The 16,661-nt window shown below is 47.4% G+C and overlaps 1 protein-coding gene and 7 non-coding genes across 8 annotated transcripts in view; 4 read left to right on the forward strand and 4 right to left on the reverse strand.

Moving 5' to 3' along the window:
- The window catches only part of LOC137316839 (zinc finger protein 229-like), a 330,353-nt gene that overhangs the window by 123,876 nt on the left and 189,816 nt on the right, over positions 1-16,661 (forward strand). The gene's annotated exons all lie outside the window — the stretch shown is intronic.
- trnaa-ugc (transfer RNA alanine (anticodon UGC)) lies at positions 8,617-8,688 on the forward strand. Its single transcript has one exon. It is a non-coding gene; the product is annotated as a tRNA-Ala (tRNA).
- trnaa-ugc (transfer RNA alanine (anticodon UGC)) lies at positions 10,319-10,390 on the reverse strand. Its single transcript has one exon. It is a non-coding gene; the product is annotated as a tRNA-Ala (tRNA).
- Positions 12,243-12,314, reverse strand: trnaa-ugc (transfer RNA alanine (anticodon UGC)). Its single transcript has one exon. It is a non-coding gene; the product is annotated as a tRNA-Ala (tRNA).
- On the reverse strand, positions 12,777-12,848 carry trnaa-cgc (transfer RNA alanine (anticodon CGC)). Its single transcript has one exon. It is a non-coding gene; the product is annotated as a tRNA-Ala (tRNA).
- On the forward strand, positions 13,098-13,169 carry trnaa-cgc (transfer RNA alanine (anticodon CGC)). Its single transcript has one exon. It is a non-coding gene; the product is annotated as a tRNA-Ala (tRNA).
- trnaa-ugc (transfer RNA alanine (anticodon UGC)) lies at positions 13,642-13,713 on the forward strand. The gene has a single exon. It is a non-coding gene; the product is annotated as a tRNA-Ala (tRNA).
- trnaa-ugc (transfer RNA alanine (anticodon UGC)) lies at positions 15,436-15,507 on the reverse strand. The gene has a single exon. It is a non-coding gene; the product is annotated as a tRNA-Ala (tRNA).

Below are 16,661 nucleotides of genomic sequence, written 5' to 3' on the forward strand. Positions count from 1 at the left end.
AAATGGGAGGAGGAGCCGCCCTATCGATGGGCATTGAGTGATCCAGAACACTGAGAAGTTTATTTTTAACTTATATTTTGCTGTGCGAGGAGGAGAAGGTGAGCTTTCCCTTGGCCTGCTATGGCCATGAGAAATATCGCGACCCCTGTTCGTCTCAGAAAGATATCAGGAGGTTTCCTTATAGATCTGTGTAACCAGGCCCAGCCTCATGTCCCATTAAACTCCCTGCAGTGAGTAAACTTTGCTTCACAGCAGCTCAGAGAGGAAACGATCTCCGGAACTCCCCACTGGAGTTTGAAATTACATTAATATTTTACCAGTTGATAACGGTCCGGATGAGGATTTGATTTTATTCATTTCAGGATCAAGCATTGAATATTGAAATCATATTATTTCCAGACTAATAACAGCAAACCATTTCATGTTAGAATCACATCTTGTATCATTTCACAACACCGCATTTGTCGGCTAAAATATAATTCCTGTCTGGTATTTCCAAATGTATTTAAAGTATTGGATTGATATCAGTTATTTTAGTGAACTCATTGATGTCAATGGATAGTAAAATCAGGCGCGGTGAATAACGGGCGCCCGATCCGTTACGTCCGTCTTATGCCACCGCCAAACGTGAAAATCTACTCCAATAGACGACTTTTTAGTTAATTTCGGATGAAAAGTCTTCAGGTATTTCTATGATTTAACTAATCTAACAATTAGATTCAGTGGGTATTTCATCCCGTTAGTCAGCTCCTCTCTGAATTTAGTCTGGGTCACAGCATAAATACACGTGTTGGTGCAGGAACTGAGAAGTTGAAGCATGAATCCGGCTGATTCAATGTCACTGACCGGATAGTACTGGGCGTTTGTTACACGCAGAGAGATAATATAAAAAACGACTGTGCTCAATAACAATATAAAACTGCCTGATATACTGAAGAGTAAAATGATGGATTTCCTTCGGTTCTCCATCTCTGGATCCTTGTGATTCTCTCCATTGCTGCGGCCCCGGAGTCCCCTGCGGACTCTACTGGCCGCTAAAATGTGCCTGGCGGTGAGAACATTGAACAGTAAAATCAGAATGAATGGGAGACACGGCATTAACACGAGATTAATCAAGTCAAACGCTGCCCATGCGGGTGAAGTAAAAAATGTCGGTTTCAAGACACAACCCCGGGGTACATTGTCCATTATATATTCCTGGACAAATACAAAGTACCAGGGAATGTTTAGTAAACAGCTCAGCGCACTCACCACCCCGATAACAACAGCCGCCGTTTTCTCGGTGCAATATTTTGTTTTCAGCTTCTGACAACAAATGGCCACAAATCGATCAAAGGTGAAAATCACTGTAAACCAGACAGAGGCCGCTGTGGTTGCATAGATCAGGATGGCGATGAGACGGCACACGGGGGTAATGGTCAAGAATGAAACTGGGAAATAAATCTCAACAATGCGCCACATTATGACATCAGTGATAACGACCAGGAGATCGGCCGCCGCCATTCCCACCAGGTAGCGAGTGATACATTTGGAGAGTCCGCACTTTCCTCGGGACAGAATCACAATCGCCACCAAGTTAACTGTAAGAGAGAGAAAAGGAAGGAGAGAAATTACTGATCAGACCTGGAGTCAAAGCACCAGTTGAGAGGATCTGGGGTAAAATTTCCAGCTTTGTTGCTGCATCAAACGGTTGAAACTGATTCACTGACCTTGGCAGCGCTTTCGGGCACAGAAATGCTTTTAAACACAATGATCAATAATGAATTGGGAAATTGATACAGAAAGTGAGTAAAGTGAGCACCAGATCCACTGGAAGGGCCGAGTGAGGGGGCAGTGCCAGTGGGGAAGGAAGGAGGGATTTAAACACCGGGAATCCAACGGGTTAAATCCGGATTTGGGCTCCAGATGGACGGGAAAGTGAGCGAGGGCCGGCAAGGTGAGGGGACAGAGGCGGGTCCTGCTGGTTTGTTGCTGTGGGTGGAGAGAGTCGACAGGGGCCGGCACAAAACGGGAAAGACCATGATCCGTGGCGGTGAGTTGGAGGCTTCGGATTGGATTAGAAGAGGCAACTGGAGGCCGAGCGAGCGAGTGAGATTGGGAGGGAGACCAAGGAAAAGGGCATGTATGAGCTGGAGGGGAATCAGTAGCAGATAGTTTGTGAAAGCGAATGAACTGAAGGAACGGATGAGGAGACGGAGGATTCGATGCCTTAGGAGGAGAGGCTGGGATTCACAGGGAGAGACTGCAGCAGAGTGTTAGAGGAAATCTAATCTATAGGTTCAACTCACACAATCCAATTCATGAATTCAACCATTAATTTCTGTGGTTATTGGTGTCAATAAACTGCTGGTTGTTTCCATAATGTGTTCAATAAATTTTCTTTGCAAATTCAATTAAAATTACATTAAAATACAATCATTGAATTCTCCTCGTTCTTCATTGAATAAAGCTGACACATAGCTTCTAGAATGCAATATCCCCATAATTCAATGCGATCAAGGAATCACTGATTTTATTCTTTAAATACATTTCAATTATGTTTATTTATTCAATCAGTGAACAAGTAAAAGGAACATTCACATAAACAGACTGAGGATCTGATAGTGATAAACACACCCGGAGAGAGTACAATAAAACTCTCACAATCTGACAACATCCTAATAACACCTTCAAGTCACATTTCCTCTTCATAATTATACAGGAAGTTTTAGCAGTTCATTCCAATGGATTATTCACACCGCTGCTGCTCTGTCTCTCCCCCCTCTCTCGTTCTCTGTGTGTGTATCTCTCTCTCTGTCTCTCTTTTTCTATCGTTCCTTCTCCCCCTATCCCTCGTTTTCCTTCTCAGTTTCATTCTCGATCGCTCCTCTCTATCTCTCCGCACTCTCTCTACTCTCTTTCTCAATGCCCCTTTTCAGATCCGACTAAATCCTAACATCCTGCGCCTGCTTTCTCCTCACCAGCCCCTTGTTCCAATGATCCTATTCTTAGTGCCAGTTTATGAAATAGTGAAGCCTCTGTGAATATTTTAATGTTTCCACAAATCATCCAACTCTCCAGCTGTTCACCTACGCTGTTCACTTCATCTACAATCCATGGAATAAACAGAATTGAATGCCTCTCCCAGACACACCTCACAATAATTGAAATTCCTTCTCCTGCAATTACAAAGTACAGCGTTAGATGGCGGCATTGATTCAATTAACAAAACACCAACATCACCGCTGCTGCTTCCAATCTATCGATAAAGAGAACGGCTCATGATCTCAACAGAAACAGTGCAAACTGACAAAACGTAACCTCAAAATATTGCTGATGTGGAGATGCCGGTGATGGACTGGGGTTGACAATTGTAAACAATTTTACAACACCAAGTTATAGTCCAGCAATTTTATTTTAAATTCACAAGCTTTCGGAGACTTCCTCCTTCCTCAGGTAAATGTAAACATGGTGTTGTAAAATTGTTTACAATTGTCAAAATATTGCATTTTACATTGAATTCATCCACAGCGAATCAGAGAACGAGATGTGAAAGAATCAGCAGCAAACGCAGTTCAGTAGTCAAACATCTGAAGCGGCGTCAGATACACACACAATGAAATAATCTTCCATAACAGTGATAACCAATAATACATTAAAATCCCCGTTAAACTGAACCATGTTATCGGGGAGGGAGGACATTGCGCCGCCTCCTTGTGACACCGTGACCGTGAGCTGTCTCATTATCAATCACTGAAAACACATTGATGAAAAAATATTCCAGGACAGGTTAGTTCCACAACATGAAACTGTTCACAGCTCCTGATGGTCTGAGAGCAGCTCTTAGCCCAGACACCTGATTCCAATACAATCAGTACAGGGAATAATCCAGTAACAATGCCAAGGTTGGATATACAAGATCATAACGCATACAATGCAGCTGCTATAAGACAACAATAGCAGAGACTTAGGACAATCGATCAACTGATAGAACAGAACAGTCCACTGTGTAATACACGATGGGAGAAAAATAGTGCCAAATACAGCAGCAGAGTTAATATCGATTTAGACCATGAACAGCTGATATAATGGCTTACCTGGAACTCCAACGGCTGCAAGAACAGGATAATAAATACATTCTATCAGATACATTACTGAATATCCCATTTCTGTGAGAAGCAATGATTTCCGTTGGCCTGGAAACCGCAGCTCCGGCAGGCACTCTGTGTGGATTCATTACAGCGATCCCTGATTTATACAGGGGGTAAATCTCCACTGACACGGCTATACCCCTGATCATTGCTATTAGTTACAGTCATTTGAACAAACACATTTCTTCAGCGGCTTTGCCTCCTTGTAAATGATGACGTGGATACATCACAAACATCTCAAAGTTCAGAACCTTGTCTTAATGAGACCTCTCTCAGGAATAACGTTAAAATCTGTGCTCAGAATGGACTGGTCCAACAACAATGAGCGGCTTCATTTACAGTTTTCATATAATTGTATTGATCATGTTCACTCCTGCCGATTCAATTATAAATTTTACAGATTTCTCCACATTGTGCATTGAATCCAGGGACACAAGCAGACCCGTTTCACTCTGTTCCTGCAGTTTCCCAGTTAAAGTATGAATTTTGAGTCTCTGACACGAAGTGCTTCACAACCCTCTGTGTAAAAACTATGCTCCACATTTCCCCTCTAGTTGTTTTGGCAATTATTTTAAACCTATGACCTCTAGTTACCAATCCAGTTGCCAGAGTATGCAGTTTCCACTATTTGCTCTATAAAAAACCCTCATTATTTTGAACACCACTAATGGTCTCCCCTGAGCCTTCTCTGATCTAAGGAGGACAATCCCAGCTTCTCCAATCCCTCCACATAACTGAAGTCACTCATCCCTGGCATCACCCAGGTAAGTCTCCTCTGTACCCTCTCCAATGCCTTGACATCCTTCTTAAAGTGTGATGCCCAGTGTTGCACACAATACTCCAGCTGAGGCCTAACCAGTCTTTTTGTGAAGGTTTAACATGACTTCCCTATTTGTGTATTCAATGCCCCTATGTAAAAACCCGTGTATCCCATACGCTTGCTTAACCACCTTATCAACTTGCCCTGCCACTTTCAAAGATTTGTGAATATGCATCCCCAGGTCCGACTTCTCTTCCGCCGCCCTCAAAATAGTACATTGAGTTACATCGAAACCACAGCACAGAAACAGGCCATTCGGCCCAACTGGTTTATGCCAGCTTTTAGGCTCCACACGAGCCTCCTCCCTCCCTACTTCATCTATCCCTATCAGGACACCATATTTCTTTCTCCCTCTTCTCCTCATCTAGCTTCCCTTTCAATGCATCTACGTTATTTGCCTCAACTACTCCCTGTGGTAGCGCGTTCCACATTCTAACCACTCTTTAGGGAAAGACGTTTAACCTGAATTCCTGGATTTATTAGTGACTATCTAATATTTATGACCTCTAATTTTGGTCTCCCTCACAAGTGGAAACATTTTCTCTACATCTACCCTCCCAAAACCTATCATTATCTTAAAGACCTCTGTCAGGTCACCCCTCAGTGTTCTCTTTTCTACGGAAAAGAGATCCATCCTGTTCAGCCTTTCCTGATAAGGATAACCTCTCAGTTATGGTATCATCCTTGTGAATCTTTTTTGCACCATCTCCAATGCCTTTATATCCTTCCTATAATATGGCGACCAGACTGTGCACAATACTCCAAGTGTGGCCTAACCAAGGCTTCATACAGGTTTAACGTAACTTCTTTGCTTATCAATTCTATTTCTCTAGATTTGAAACCCAATGCTTGATTTGCCTTTTTTTCACCTGCGTCGCTACTTTTCGTGATTTGTGTATTTGTGCCCGAAGATTTTATTAAAATTTCAAAATATACTTTATTTCTTAAAATTTAAGGATATACACATTTCAATGTAAATCACAATTACCGTTCAAAACAATACAGATCGTTCACACAATGACCTCATTATTATAATTCAAATCACAGAACATATCTTCTAATGCATGCTGTACAATACAATGTGAAATGGCCTTATACAGTGGCCTTTCCCCATAGAGCATTTATGTCGGCCGCACCTCATTTCATTACATCCCTCAGCACGTACTCCTGGAACTTGGAGTGTGCCAGTCGGCAACACTCGATCATGGACAGCTCCTTCAGCTGGAAGACCAGCAGGTTTCGGGCGGACCAAAGGGCCAACTTCACCGACTTGATGGTTTTCCAGAAGCAGTTGATTTCTGTCTTGGTGTGCGTCCTGGGGAACTGCCCAGAGAGCACAATGTCCTGTGTTACTGAGGTGTTGGGGATGAACCCGGACAGATAAAAATACATCTGTCTCCACATCTTCTGCACCAAGGGTCAGCCCACCAGGAGATGGACGATGGTCTCCTCCTTGCTGCAGTCTCGAGGGCAGCTCGCGGTGGTTCTGAGATTGCGTGAGTTTTGGAAGGACCGCAGTGGCAGGGCCCTTCTCACCATCATCCAGGCTACATCCTGGCGCCGGTTGGTCAGTTCTGGCAATGAGTCATTCTGCCAAATGGCATCGACGGTCTGGTGTGGGAACTGCTGGATCAGATCCGCCCTCTCCTTTACCTGCAGGACTCCCACTGTCTGGCGGCCTTGTGGTCGTCAGGGTCCTCTCCACCTGGGACAGGTGGGGTTGGGGGATTACGGTTCAGTTGGCCGAGACGTCTTGCGTCTGCTCGGCCAGCGTGGCCAGACCCAGCCTTCTCAGTGTGGGGGACAGGTAAAAACTCAGCACGTAGTGACACTTGGTGTTTGCGTACTGGGGCTCTACACATATCCCCAGGCAGCCACACACAAAGGTGGCAATCAGCATCAGAGTAGTTTTGGGGACAGTCTTCCCCCCTTTGTCAGGGGTCTTGGACGTGGTGTCCCTGCGGACAAGTTCTGCCTTGGACCTCGAGACAAAGTGCAAGATAGCTCGGGTGACTGTGACGGCGGATCAGCGGGGTATGGGCCAGACCCTGGCCACGTGGAGCAAAACTGCGAGTACCTCACACCTTATCACCAGGTCCCTGCCGGTTATGGAGAAGGAGAGCCCCACCTCCATAACAAGCTTCTGTTTGGACTTGGCGACCCGCTCTCCCCGTTTCATGGTGCAGGCCAGGGACCCCCCGAACCACATGCCCAGCACCTTCATATAGTCGAACCTAACAGTGAAGGGGACAAAGGACTTGGCCTCCACTTGCCAAATAACATGGCCTCGCTTTTATTTCGGTTCACTCTAGCCCCCGAGGGCAGCTCGAAACGGTCGCAGATGCCCATCAGTCTGTGAACCGACCGCTGATCAGAGCAGAAGACGGTGACGTCGTCCATGTAGCGGAAACCTTTAACCTGAGAGCCTCCACTGCCTGGGATCGTCACCAACCCCACCCCCCCCTCCCCCATGCCTGCGACCTTCCTGATGGATGCAGCAAACGGATCGATACAACACACAAACAAGACCACAGAGAGAAACAGCCCTGCCTGACTCCAGATGTGAATGGAAAGCTCTCGGACTCCCAACCATTGATTAGGACTGCGCTATAGATTTCCGTGTAGAGCGGTCGGATCCAATCGCAGATTGCCTCCTCAAACTACATTTTAAAGAGCACGTCCATCATGTACATGTGGGATATTCAGTCGAAGTCCTTCTGCTGGTCCAGGCTGATGAGCCAGGTGTTCACCCCGCATCCTGCACGTAGGCGATCGTATCACTGAGTCGTGCCAGGCTATCAGGCATCTTCCTGCCAGGTACAGTACAGGTTTGATCCGGGTGGATCAGCAGCTCCAGAGCAGAGCCGGTTGGGAGGACCTCAGACAGAATCTTGTAGTCAACATTTAGCATGGAAACGGGTGCCTAATTTCTGATTTCTTCCCTCTCGCCCTTCCGCTTGTAGATGAGGATGATGATGCCTTTCCTCATGGACTCTGACATGTTGCCTGTCAGAAGCATACCCCCGGACACTTCCACTTCTTTGAAACTGGAAATAATCTACCACCTGGCATACCCACCTTGGATGGTCTCATAAAATGAGAACAATCAGTTCTTCTTTCCCTGTTCAAAAAAGCATTTTATCTGGGGATATCGCTCAGTGGTGGAGCGCAAGGTCCTGTGTTCAATCCCCAGCATCTCCAAAAAAAGTTTCAACAGAATTACGCACGGAAAGGCGAATCGCGCTTTCTGAGCGCAGCGAGTTCCACTTCTGAGGCTCCACAAGCATTAAATTGCCACGGAGCAGGACTTCATCTCACGGTCTCCTCAGCAGCTCAGCTCATCGCCGCCGCCGACTGACTGGAATGTGTGACAGTGCAATGTCGAGCGAGCAGTCCCAGCTCTTGTTTGACACTGTGTCATTCATCCATCTCACTTTATGATTCAGAGGTTGGATGTCAACCTCGTCACTGGCTATTGGCAATTGTATTTTTTTTATTTCCGCTGACTTTTTTTTTGGAAAGTTCAAAGTAAAGAGGAGCAGATACCCCGTGAACTGAAGCAGAGGTTGAACATTTGGAGCACGTGTGAGGACTGGGCCTCTCGTCCGGGAGAGACAGAGCGGAAAGCCCACTTTTTTATTCTAAAGTTGAAGCGTTTTTTCCTGAGGGGATGTAGCTCAGTGGAAGAGCGCATGCTTTGCATGTATGAGGTCCCGGGTTCAATCCCCGGCATCTCCAAACGCTTTATGTTTCGAATTTTGAAAAGAGCCTCTTGTCCTCACCTCACCTTCACACACAAGGACAGGAAAGGGTTTCTTCACCTCGAGAAAAACCGAACGCTCTGCACACGATAAAATTCAATGGAAGCACGCACGCGCTTTTGAAATGGCTCCCATCCCGGGGCTGGAGAGCGGGCCCAGGAATAATAAGAGAAAATAGGATCACGAGTCGGACATTCGGCCCTTCGAGCCAGTTCCGCCATTGGATATGATCATGGCTGATTCTCGATCTCAATACCCCAGATTCCCGCTCTCTCTCAATACCCCTTGATGCCTTCTGTGTCTGGAAATCCATCTATCGCCTTCTCAAGTATATTCAGTGACTTGGCCTCCACAGCCTTCTGTGGGCCAGAATTCCACAGCTTCACCACCATCTGAGTAAAAAAATAGATTATTCCCAGTTTCACAGATCGGGGAGGAGCAGCGGACAGGCGTTCAGACTACACAGAGGGAGGAATAGGGTGGGAGAGGGGGAGAGTCTCCTTTGGACTGTGCTGTCACCATCCTCCCGATTTCAGGGCACATTTTTCGAACGCTCCCGTTATCACTCACTTTGCTTACGGTTGGACGGGACTAGAAATCCTCAGACACATTGTGGCAGAGGCCGGCAAGAATATTTCAAGTCCCTGAGCTTCAGAGGAGGGTAAGGTGAGACACAGACAGCATTGAGGATAATTTCACTACAGACGTATGCAGGACTTGCCCCAGGTGTGGTTTTGTGTTTAACGATCACTTCACTGAAAACACCTTGACGGTCTGGGGCTACAGACGGACATGATGGTCAGGAAAAGACCAGTTGGTTCATCAATCCTGCCCCACATGCCTGGAGCATCGTGACCAGACACATCCTACCGACACCACCCGCCCCTCCCACCGGAAACATGTAATCTCCTGGGAGCGGCGACAAACTAGAAACAAATCCAGCGCCAAGAAGGAGGGGAAATTCTGGGAAATTCCTCCCCGAATCTCTCAGGCGATAGAATCGAGTTCAGTGGATCACACTGACCATGTGTAGTTTAACTGTAGAACCACTCACCTTCTATGTGATGCGATCTCTGCACCAGTCAAGAACTGGTCCAGATCCATCCAGAAGGCAAAGAGAGAGTCAGCACCTACCACACCAGCCGGCAATGCATTCCTTGACTCAGTACTCTCTGGGAAAGGAAGAACCGCCTAACATCCAGACTATTCCTACCTCTGTGTAGTCTGAACACCTGTCCGCTGCTCCTCCCCGATCTGTGAAACTGGAAATAATCTATTTCTTCACTCAGAGGGTGGTGAACCTGTGGAATTCTCTATCACAGAAGGCTGTGGAGGCCAAGTCACAGAATATATTTAAGAAAGAGAGATTTCGACACACAGAAGGCATCAAGGGGTTTGGGGAGGGAGCGGGAATATGGTATTGAGATAGAGGATCAGCCATGATCATATATAATGGCGGAGCAGGCTCGAAGGGCGTGTTTCCATTGAATTTTATCGTGTGCAGAGCGTTCGGTTTTTCTCGAGGTGAAGAAACCCTTTCCTGTCCTTGTGTGTGAAGGTGAGGTGAGGACAAGAGGGTCTTTTCAAAATTCGAAACATAAAGCGTTTGGAGATGCCGGGGATTGAACCCGGGACCTCATATATGCAAAGCATGCGCTCTTCCACTGAGCTACATCCCCACGCAAAAAAGCCCTCCACTTTCGAATAAAAAGTGGGCTTTCCGCTCTGTCTCTCCCGGACAACGCGATGCCCAGTCGTTCCACGTGCTCACAATGTTCAACCTCTGCTTCAGTTCACGGGGTTTCTCCTCCTCTTTACTTCGAACTTTCCAAAAAAAAAGTCAGCGGAAATAAAAAAATACAATTGCCAATAGTCAGTGACGAGGCTGACATCCAACCTCTGAATCATAAAGTGAGATGGATGAATGACACAACGTCAAACAAGAGCTGGGACTGCTCGCTCGACATTGCAGCGTCACACATTCCAGTCATGTCGGCGGCTGCTGTGAGCTGAGCTGCTGAGGGGACCGTGAGATGAAGTCCTGCTCCGAGACAATTTAATGCTTGTGGAGCCTCAGAAGTTGGAACTCGCTGCGCTCAGAAAGCGCGATACGCCTTACCGTGCGGACTTCTGATGAAAAATGTTGCTGGAGATGCTGGGGATTAAACCCACTTTCTCATACATGCAGAAGCATACGCTCCACCACTGAGCAACATTCCCAAATGAAAATTCAGTCTAACCAGGGAAAGAAGAGCTGATTGTTCTCATTTAATGAGACCACCCAAGGTGGGTCTGCCACGTGAGAAGAAAGGCTGGGAGAGGGGGAGAGACTCCTTTGGCTGTGCTGTAACCATCCTCCCGATTTCAGGGCACATTTTTCGAACGCTCCCGTTATCAGTCACTTTGCTTACGGTTGGACAGGACTGGAAATGCTCAGGCACATTGTGGTAGAGGCCGGCAAAAATATTTCGAGTCCCTGAGCTTGAGAGGAGGGTAAGGTGAGGCACAGACAGCATTGAGGATAATTTCACTATAGACGGATGCAGGACTTGCCCCAGGTGTGATTTTGTGTTTAACGATCACTTCACTGAAAACATCTTGACGATCTGGAGTTACAAACGGATATAATGGTCAGGAAAAGACCAGTTGGTTCATCAATCCTGCCCCACATGCCTAGAGCATCGTGACCAGACACTTCCTACCGACACCACCCGCCCCACCCACCGGAAACATGTAATCTCCTGGGCGCGGCGACAAACTAGAAACAAATCCAGCGCCAATAAGGAGGGGAAATTCTGGGAAATTCCTCCCCGACTCCCTCAGGCGATCGAATCGAGTTCAGTGGATCACACTGATCATGCGTGGGTTAACTGTAAAACCACTCACCTTCTATATGATGCGATCTCTGCCTCAGTCAAGAACTGGTCCAGATCCATCCAGAAGGCAAAGAGAGAGTCAGCACCCACCACACCAGCCGGCAATGCATTCCAGAGACTCAGTACTCTCTGGGAAATGAAGAACCGCCTCACATCCAGACTATTCCTACCTCTGTGTAGTCTGAACGCCTGTCCGCTGCTCCTCCCCGATCTGTGAAACTGGGAATAATCTATTTCTTCACTCAGAGGGTGGTGAACCTGTGGAATTCTCGACCACAGAAGGCTGTGGAGGCCAAGTCACTGAATATATTTAAGAACGACAGATTTCCACACACAGAATGCATCAAAGAGTATGGAGAGAGAGCGGGAATGTGGAATTGAGAAAGAGGATCAGCCATGATCATATATAACGGCGGAGCAGGCTCGGAGGGCCCAATGGCCGACTCGTGATCCTATTTTCTCTGTTCTTATCACTGGGCCCGCTCTCCAGCCCCGGAATGGGAGCCATTTCAAAGGCGCGTGCGTGCTTCCATTGAATTTTATCGTGTGCAGAGCGTTCGGTTTTCCTCGAGGTGAAGAAACCCTTTCCTGTCATTGTGTGTGAAGGTGAGGTGAGGACAAGAGGGTCTTTTCAAAATTCGAAATATAAAGTGTTTGGAGATACCGGGGATTGAACCCGGGACCTCATACATGCAAAGCATGCGCTCTTCCACTGAGCTACATCCCCACGGGCACAAGCCCTCCACTTTAGAGTAAAAGTGGGCTTTCCGCTCTGTCTCTCCCGGACAATGCGATGCCCAGTCGTTCCACGTGCTCACCATGTTCAACCTCTGCTTCAGTTCACGGGGTTTCTGCTCCTCTTTACTTTGAACCTTCCAAAAAAAAAAGTCAGCGGAATTTAAAAAAATACAATTGCCAATAGTCAGTGACGAGGCTGACATCCAACCTCTGAATCATAAAGTGAGATGGATGAATAACACAGTGTCAAACAAGAGCTGGGACTGCTCGCTCGACATTGCACCGTCACACATTCCGGTCAGTCGGCGGCTGCTGTGAGCTGAGCTGCTGAGGGGACCGTGAGATGAATTCCTGCGACGGGACAATTGTGGAGCCTCAGAAGTTGGAACTTGCTGTGCTCAGAAAGCGCGATTCGCCTTTCCGTGCGTAATTCTGATGAAAAAAGATTATTTGGAGATGCTGGGGATTGAACCCAGGACCTCATACATGCGAAGCATGCGCTCTACCACTGAGCTACATCCCCATATGCAATAAATAGCTAACCAAGGAAAGAAGAACTGACCGTTCTCATTTTCTGAGCCCGTCCAAGGTGGATCTGCAACGTGATAGATTATTTGCAGTTTCAAAGATTGGGGCGGAGCACGGGACAGGCGTTTAGACGACACAGAGGTAAGAACAGGCTGGATGTTAGTCGGATCTTCATTTCCCAGAGAGTAGTGAGTCTCTGGAATGCATCAGCTCTTCTTTCCCTGGTTAGACTGATTTCTTGTGTGGGGATGTAGCTCAGTGGTAGAGCGCATGCTTCGCATGTATGAGGTCCTGGGTTCAATCCCCAGCATCTCCAAAAATATTTTTCATCAGAATGACGCACGGAAAGGCGAATCGCGCTTTCGAAGCGCAGCGAGTTCCAACTTTTGAGGCTCCACAAGCATTAAATTATCCCGGAGCAGGACTTCATCTCACGGTCCCCTCAGCAGCTCAGCTCATAGCAGCCGCCGACTGACTGGAATGTGTGACAGTGCAATGTCGAGCGAGCAGTCCCAGCTCTTGTTTGACGCTGTGTCATTCATCCATCTCACTTTATGATTCAGAATTTGGATGTGACCCTCGTCACTGAGTAGTGGCAATTATATATATTTTTTATTTCCGCTGACATTGTTTTTGGAAAGTTCAAAGTAAAGAGGAGCAGAAACCCCGTGAACTGAAGCAGAGGTTGAACATTGTGAGCACGTGTGACGACTGGGCATCGCGTTGTCCGGGAGAGACAGAGCGGGAAGCCCACTTTTGTTATTCTAAATTTGAAGTAGTTGTGGGTAGGGGATGTAGCTCACTGGAAGAGCGCATGCTTTGCATGTATGAGGTCCCGGGTTCAATCCCCGGCATCTCCAAACGCTTTATGTTTCGAATTTTGAAAAGACCCTCTTGTCCTCACCTCACCTTCACACACAAGGACAGGAAAGGGTTTCTTCACCTCGAGAAAAACCGAACGCTCTGCACACGATAAAATTCAATGGAAGCACGCACGCGCCTTTGAAATGGCTCCCATCCCGGGGCTGGAGAGCGAGCCCAGAAATAATAACAGAGAAAATAGGATCACGAGTCGGCCATTGGGCCCTTCGAGCCTGCTCCGCCATTATATATGATCATGGCTGATCCTCTATCTCAATACCACATTTCCGCTCTCTCTCCATACGCTTTGTTGCCTTCTGTGTGTACAAATCTGTCTTTCTTAAATATATTCAGTGACTTGGCCTCCACAGTATCCTATGGTGGAGAATTCGACACGTTCACCACCCTCTGAGTGAAGAAATAGATTATTCCCAGTTTCACAGATCGGGGAGGAGCAGCGGACAGGCGTTCAGACTACACAGAGGTAGGAATAGTCTGGATGTTCGGCGGTTCTTCTTTTCCCAGAGAGTACTGAGTCTCTGGAATGCAGTGCAGGCTGGTGTGGTGGGTGTTGACTCTCTCTTTGCCTTCTGGATGGATCTTGACCAGTTCTTGACTGAGGCAGAGATCGCATCATATAGAAGGTGAGTGGTTTTACAGTTAACCTACACATGGTCAGTGTGATCCACTGAACTCGATTCGATCGCCTGAGAGATTCGGGGAGGAATTTCCCAGAATTTCCCCTCCTTATTGGCGCTGGATTTGTTTCTAGTTTGTCGCCGCTCCCAGGAGATTACATGTTTCCGGTGGGAGGGGCGGGTGGTGTCGGTAGGATGTGTCTGGTCACGATGCTCCAGGCATGTGGGGCAGGATTGATGAACCAACTGGTCTTTTCCTGACCATCATGTCCGTCTGTAGCCCCAGACCGTCAAGGTGTTTTCAGTGAAGTGATCGTTAAACACAAAACCACACCTGGGGCAAGTCCTGCATCCGTCTGCAGCGAAATTATCCTCAATGCTGTCTGTATCTCACCTTACCCTCCTCTGAAGCTCAGGGAATTGAAATATTCTTGCCGGCCTCTGTCACAATGTGTCTGAGGATTTCTAGTCCCGTCCAACCGTAAGCAAAGTGACTGATAACGGGAGCGTTCGAAAAATGTGCCCTGAAATCGGGAGGATGGTGACAGCACATCCAAAGGAGACTCTCCCCCTCTCCCACCCTATTCCTACCTCTGTGTAGTCTGAACGCCTGTCCGCTGCTCCTCCCCGATCTGTGAAACTGGGAATAATCTATTTTTTCACTCAGAGGGTGGTGAACCTGTGGAATTCTGTCCCACGGAAGGCTGTGGAGGCCAAGTCACTGAATCTGCTTAAGAAGGCGATAGATGGATTTCCAGACACAGAAGGCATCAAGGGGTATTGAGAGAGAGCGGGAATATGGGGGATTGAGATAGAGGATCAGCCATGATCATATCCAATGGCGGAGCTGGCTCGAAGGGCTGCATATCCGACTCGTGATCCTATTTTCTCTGTTATTATTACTGGGCCCGCTCTCCAGCCCCGGATGGGAGCCATTTCAAAAGCGCGTGCGTGCTTCCATTGAATTTTATCGTGTGCAGAGCGTTCGGTTTTTCTCGAGGTGAAGAAACCCTTTCCTGTCCTTGTGTGTGAAGGTGAGGTGAGGACAAGAGGGCCTTTTCAAAATTCGAAACATAAAGCGTTTGGAGATGTCGGGGATTGAACCCGGGACCTCATACATGCAAAGCATGCGCTCTTCCACTGAGCTACATCCCCTCGGGAAAAAACGCTTCAACTTTAGAATAAAAAAGTGGGCTTTCCGCTCTGTCTCTCCCGGACAACGAGAGGCCCAGTCCTCACACGTGCTCCAAATGTTCAAGCTCCGTTTCAGTTCACGGGGTTTCTGCTCCTCTTTACTTTGAACTTTCCAAAAAAAAAGTCAGCGGAAATAAAAAAATACAATTGCCAATCGTCAGTGACGAGGTTGACATCCAACCTCTGAATCATAAAGTGAGATGGATGAATGACACAGTGTCAAACAAGAGCTGGGACTGCTCGATCGACATTGCACTGTCACACATTCCAGTCAGTCGGCGGCGGCGATGAGCTGAGCTGCTGAGGAGACCGTGAGATGAAGTCCTGCTCCGGGGCAATTTCATGCTTGTGGAGCCTCAGAAGTTGGAACTCGCTGCGCTCAGAAAGCGCGATTCGCCTTTCCGTGCGTAATTCTGTTGAAACTTTTTTTGGAGATGCTGGGGATTGAACACAGGACCTTGCGCTCCACCACTGAGCGATATCCCCAGATAAAATGCTTTTTTAAACAGGGAAAGAAGAACTGATTGTTCTCATTTTATGAGACCATCCAAGGTGGGTATGCCAGGTGGTAGATTATTTCCAGTTTCAAAGAAGTGGAAGTGTCCGGGGGTATGCTTCTGACAGGCAACATGTCAGAGTCCATGAGGAAAGGCATCATCATCCTCATCTACAAGCGGAAGGGCGAGAGGGAAGAAATCAGAAATTAGGCACCCGTTTCCATGCTAAATGTTGACTACAAGATTCTGTCTGAGGTCCTCCCAACCGGTTCTGCTCTGGAGCTGCTGATCCACCCGGATCATACCTGTACTGTACCTGGCAGGAAGATGCCTGATAGCCTGGCACTACTCAGTGATACGATCGCCTACGTGCAGGATGCGGGGTGAACACCTGGCTCATCAGCCTGGACCAGCAGAAGGACTTCGACTGAATATCCCACATGTACATGATGGACGTGCTCTTTAAAATGTAGTTTGAGGAGGCAATCTGCGATTGGATCCGACCGCTCTACACAGAAATCTATAGCGCAGTGCTAATCAATGGTTGGGAGTCCGAGAGCTTTCCATTCACATCTGGAGTCAGGCAGGGCTGTTTCTCTCTGTGGTCTTGTTTGTGTG

Source organism: Heptranchias perlo, unplaced genomic scaffold (assembly GCF_035084215.1).
Source record: "Heptranchias perlo isolate sHepPer1 unplaced genomic scaffold, sHepPer1.hap1 HAP1_SCAFFOLD_60, whole genome shotgun sequence".
Lineage (NCBI taxonomy): Eukaryota > Metazoa > Chordata > Chondrichthyes > Hexanchiformes > Hexanchidae > Heptranchias > Heptranchias perlo.